Source organism: Cervus canadensis, chromosome X, assembly GCF_019320065.1.
Source record: "Cervus canadensis isolate Bull #8, Minnesota chromosome X, ASM1932006v1, whole genome shotgun sequence".
NCBI lineage: Eukaryota > Metazoa > Chordata > Mammalia > Artiodactyla > Cervidae > Cervus > Cervus canadensis.
Window position 1 is genome coordinate 16,177,509 of NC_057419.1, and position 6,000 is coordinate 16,183,508.

At 40.1% G+C, this 6,000-nt stretch overlaps 1 protein-coding gene across 1 annotated transcript in view; it reads right to left on the reverse strand.

Moving 5' to 3' along the window:
• LOC122435416 (fibronectin-binding protein A-like) overlaps window positions 1-5,368 on the reverse strand; it is a 28,073-nt gene extending 22,705 nt beyond the window's left edge. The window contains exon 1 of the mRNA XM_043459577.1: window positions 5,284-5,368. The gene's annotated coding sequence lies outside the window, so the exon portion shown is untranslated. The remainder of the gene's footprint in view (window positions 1-5,283) is intronic.
• Between the last annotated feature and the right edge of the window lie 632 nt (window positions 5,369-6,000).

Below are 6,000 nucleotides of genomic sequence, written 5' to 3' on the forward strand. Positions count from 1 at the left end.
AATGAGTCAGCTCCTGGCATCAGGTGGCCAAAGTATAGGCATTTCGGCTTCAACATCAGTCCTTCCAATGAACACTCAGGATTGATCTCCTTTAGGATGGACTGGTTGGATCTCCTTGCAGTCCAAGGGACTCTCAAGGGTCTTCTCCAACACCACAGTTCAAAAGCATCGATTCTTTGGCACTCAGCTTTCTTTACAGTCCAACTCTCACATCCATACATGACTATGGGAAAAACCATAGCCTTGACTAGATGGACCTTTGTTGGCAAAGTAATGTCTCTGCTTTTTAATATACTGTCTAGGTTGGTCATAAGTTACCTTCCAAGGACTAAGCACCTTTTAACTTCATGGCTGCAATTACCACCTGCAGTGATTTTGGAGCCCCCCCCCCCCAAAAAAAAAATAAAGTTAGCCACTGTTGCCACTGTTTCCCCATCTATTTGCCATGAAGTGATGGGACCAGATGCCATGATCTTAGTTTTCTGAATGTTAAGCTCTAAGCCAATTTTTTCACTCTCCTCTTTCACTTTCATCAAGAGGCTCTTTAGTTACTCTTCACTCTATGCCATAAGGGTGGTGTCATCTGCATATCTGAGGTTATTGATATTTCTCCCAGCAATCTTGACTCCAGCTTGTGCTTCCTCCAGCCCAGCGTTTCTCATGATGTACTCTGCATATAAGTTAAATAAGCAGGGTGGCAATATACAGCCTTGACATACTCCTTTCCCTATTTGGAACCAGTCTGTTGTTCTATGTCCAGTTCTAACTGTTGCTTCCTGACCTGCATACAAGTTTCTCAGGAGGCAGGTCAGGTGGTCTGGTATTCCCATCTCTCTCAGAATTTTCCACAGTTTATTGTGATCCACACAGTCAAAGGCATTGGCATAGTTAATAAAGCAGAAATAGATGTTTTTCTGGAACTCTCTTGCTTTTTCAGAGATCCCTCAGATGTTGGAAATTTGATCTCTGGTTCCTCTGCCTTTTCTAAAACCAGCTTGAACATCTGGAAGTTCACGGTTCAGGTATTGCTGAAGCCTGGCTTGGGGAATTTTGAGCTTTACTTTACTAGCTTTGCTGGAGCAGCCGTGAAGAGATCCCCACGTCCAAGGTAAGAGAAACCCCAGTAATATGGTAGGCACTGAGAGAGGGCATCAGAGGGCAGACAGACTGAAACTACAGTCACAGAAAACTAGCCAATGTGATCACATGGACCACAGCCTTGTCTAACTCAATGAAACTAAGCCATGCCATGTAGAGCCATCCAAGACAGAAGGGTCATGGTGGAGAGTTCTGACAAAATGTGGTCCACTGGAGAAGTGAATAGCAAACCATTTCAGTATTCTTGCTTTGAGAATCCCAAGAACAGTTTGGGACTAGCAGAGGCAAGCTATTATATATAGGATGGATAAACAAGGTGCTACTATATAGCATGGGGAACTATGCTCAATATCCTGTGACAAACCATAATGGAAAAGAATATGAAAAAGAATGTATAGGGATTTCCCTGGTGGTCCAGTGGCTAAGACTCTGTGCTCTCAATGTAGGGGCCCTGGGTTCAATTCCTGGTCGGGGAACTAGATACCACATGTCACAACTAAAGATCCCGAGTGCCACAACTAAGACCCGGTGCAGCCAAATAAATAAAAATAAATCTTTTTTTTTTTAAGAATGTATAGATATGTATAACTGAGTAACTTTGCTGAACAGCAGAAATTAATACTATGAACACTTGAATTTTTTAAAAGTGAGTCAAAGAAAAATATTTAATAAATACAAATTCAGGTAGGACAGGGACGTGGCACAAATCTGACCCTTGTAGGAAATGACTGGTGTTTGGGAAACACATTCTCATCAGTCAAGTGTTCCGAATGAAGGAATCGTGTTATCTGGGGACAGAAACTATGAGAAATGCCTGCAAAGTTCCAGACAAGCTGACTGTCTAGTCTGGGTGACCCCACATAGGTGCACATCTAGAAACCAGAACCATAGAAGTGATGAGCTCTCAAAAGACAACAGCCAATCCTTTTGCTTTATGGAGGAAAAATTGTTTTAAGTGACTTATCCAAAGTCACCAAGTTAGCAATTACTGGTGTTAAAACTGGGGCCTCCTGCCAGTTCATCCCTGGCCATCTCCTCTCAAGAGCCCATCCTTTCAGCTCCTATTCAGGCTTCTAGACAAAGACTCGCTACATCTCGATTTGTCTGAGAGACACAGCTAGCAAACCAACTCCCCCACCAGGTGAGTGAGGGAGCCAGCATGTCCAATGTTTGTATGGGGCTATAACATAAAGGAAGCAGGAAGTGAAAAGATATGTGCATGGTTTGTGAGTTCAAAAGACTCATCAGCCCAAGAACAATGACTAGTTTTGAAAAATGAGCTTATAGATTATTACACTCGCCCAGAGAAAATCACTTTTAACAAAGATGACCTAAGAATCATGTGCATAGATTTCTTTCATTTTTTAAATGTGTCTGAGTTTTTTAATGTCACATTTGTCAGTTTTTGATGATTCATTTCTTATGGCAACTATAGGCCAAAAAAAAAAAAGGAATCGGTTTACAGGATAGATTTTCATGTACTCTAAGGGTCAAAACAAACTCCATGGATGAGAGACCAGTGGACTCAACATCATTAAACATTTTCGTCTCTGAAACTGAGACCCAAACAGTGACCTGGGACACAGCCTACAGAGAGAGAAAGACCTTTTCAGTGGTGAATGGCTGTGCCCAGCTCAGTTCAGGGAGAGTCAGGCTGGAATGACCTTTTCTATATTGAGAAGGTCAGGCAGTCTCAGTCAGGCAACCTGCAGCTTATCATGAATAAATTGTGCCAAACAGATAATGTATTCCAAGCTCGTGCCTGCCTTGAGGAATACATCAGCCTCCACAGCTGCTGGTAGAAGATGTTAATATTTCTTCCATTTTAGAGGCGGCATCACGATAAGCAGAACATGCTCATTAGACGTGGTCAGAAACCAACAGATGCTAACATGTATCACTTGGCAGCTGTCCATACCAGGAACTCGATGGCGTTATTTCCCATAAGTAAAAGAATGGGGCATTTAGTCCCTGGCAAGTGAGAACCTATTACACGGAATTTATGAAATGATAATTCTGTGTATCACAAGGATATGATGACTCATTATTTTCCTACCAAGGAAGAAAGCAAGTTCTTCCTTCTTTGCGGTTTCCACTGAGCATATTTTTGATTGCAAGATCAACCAGGAAGGCTGTTGTCCTTTTTATCACCTACAGACATGTCTCACTTTACACAACACGTAGAGTTCAGAAAAACTGTGGATGTCTTACATTGCTGAATATAGAAGCATGTTTGTTTTAACTGAAGTATAGTTGATTTACAATGTTGTGTTAGTTTCAGGTGTATAGCAAAGTGATTCCGTTATGCAAATATATATACTCTTTTTCAGTCTTTTTCCCTGTAAGTTATTATAAAATATTGAGTATAATTCCCTGTGCTATACAGTAGGTCCTTATGGGTTACCTATTCTATTTATTTTTTAATTTTTTGGCTGTGCTGCACAGCATGCAGGATCTTAATTCCCTAACCAGGGATTGAACCCATGCCCCCTGCAGTGGAAGCATGGAGCCTTAACCACTGGACCACCAGGGAAGTCCCAGTTATCTATTTTATATACAGTAGTGTATTTCTGTTAATCCCAAACTCCTAATTTATCCCTCCCTGCTCCCTTTCCTCTTTGGTAACCATAAGTTTGTTTTCTATGCCAGCAAGTCTATTTCTGTTTTGTAAATAAGTTCATTTGCATCATTTTTTAGATTTCACATATAAATGATATCATTGGATATTTGTCTTTCTCTGTCTGACTTACTTCTCTTAGTATGATAATCTCTAGGTTTATCCATGTTGCTGCAAATGGCATTATTTCATTCTTCTCATAGCTGAATAATATTCCATTATATATATATATATATATATCAAATATATATACCATATATATATATGTATGTATGTGTATATACATCTTCTTTATCTATTCACCTGTGGATAGACATTTAGGTGGCTTCCATGTCTTTGCTACTGTAAATAGTGCTGCAGTGAACACTGAGGTGCATGCATCTTTTCAAATTAGTTTTCTCCAATATATGGAGGTGTATATTAAACCTTCAATGAGAGTGAACAACTTGAATGATACTGGTGCTGAGTGAGTGTCTACTACATTGCCAAGTCCTTGTTCTTTCCCACGGCTCACAGCAATGTTTCAGAGATGGCTTCTATTTTTCACGGGCAGCTTCAAACTTTTTGGAAGGCAGAATGCAAAACTGAATAAAGGCATTCATTCATTCATTTTTGATCTCATACAGAAATGAAGATTCTTCACAAAAGCATGACAAGTCACAATGAATTTTTTTAGTTCTACAATTTTTAAATTTTTTCTATAGTAAACATTCTGCTATCTGAGCATGTAGAAGGGCAGAGGTTGGTAAAACCTTCCAATTAACTGGGCATTAAAATTCCCTGTGTGTGTTTGCAAAGAACTAGGATGATCTCCAGAGGGTTTGGGGTCTGGGGCAAGTCACAGGAGATAACTGAGTCCTCTAGTACTGAAATATATTTCCTCAGGCGAAATTGGGTTAAAATGAACTTCAAAGCTTCCTCAGATCAAGAGAAACCAGAGCTTAAGAGTCAGGATCAGAAGGAGATAAAATCGTGATTAAAATAAAAGAAGTCATCACAAGGTAGGAAAAGTCACAAAGGACAGGATACAGTTATTTGTTTGCAAATGATTATTATGCTTCTCATTATTGTGCCAGAGGACAGGGACTCCACAAGGAAATGGAAGCTGCTGCACATTTCAAAAATATCACAAAATAACCATGGCTATGGACATGCATGTGCGAGATGAATGGTCTGTAATTAAGTGCAAAAAAGCCTGGGGGCTCCCAGAGGGCTTCACGGGCTTAAGCATGCAAATCTTATTTTTAAAATACTCGTATCCTTAAAAGAGATAAAAATGTACCTATGCATATATGTAGATGAATATATATACTTCTGATGCTGTGAGTTACAAAATCCTTGTGCAAATCTGAGTTCAGATCGTTATTCTGAAGTCACACTTGGTTCTCCTCAGAGTCCTAGATCATACATGATACAAGCAGCTCCTCTTAAAAAAATATCATGTATCCACTTTTCTGTCCTCTGATTACAACCACTTCAGGATTTAAATTCTGAGAGAGAAAATGAAGCTAAAGGGCATTGTGAAGCTTATGACCACATCATTACAAGATGATAATCAAGTTACTCACCTTTGTACCTGGGACTGGAGATAGGATGTGAGGCGGGTGGCTTCTTCCAGCTGCATCAGGAGACAGTTTCTTTTTTCCTGAAGCAGAATCCTGCAGGTACAAAAACAGTCCACTGGTGGATTTCGAAGATGGCAAGTATATTTTCCTAACAAGAAATGCAACTATAAATTCCCCTGAACTGATTGAGGTTTGAATAACTAAACTCTAAAAAGCACATCCATATCATAAATACCAAGAGAACAGAGATATTTTGTTTTACTTGAAAATGTACCAGCCCCTTGAACAGTGCCTGATACACTAGGGAAGTGCAGCACATGGGTGGGTAGGCAGATGGATAGATAGATAGGTAGAAGGATTGATGGATGGGTGGAAGGAAGCAAAGAAATTCTGAGTACAGCACCCTGGGTCCTTGTAGAAGTTCTGATCAGCTCTCTAAAAAATAGTGGGCTTCCCAGGTGGCGCAGTGGTAAAGAATCCACCTGCCAATGCAGGAGACATAAGAGATGCGAGTTTGATCCCTAGGGCAACCCACTCCAGTATTTTTGCCTGAAACTTTCCATGGACAGAGGAGGCTGGCAGGCTACAGTTCATGGGGTCTCAAAGAGTGGAACACGACTGAGCACACAGCACATACAAACAAAATAGTAGCTGGAAATTATCACACAACTATATAGGATATTCTTTGGAGCTTGTGAAAAATTTCTATTTAACAGTATT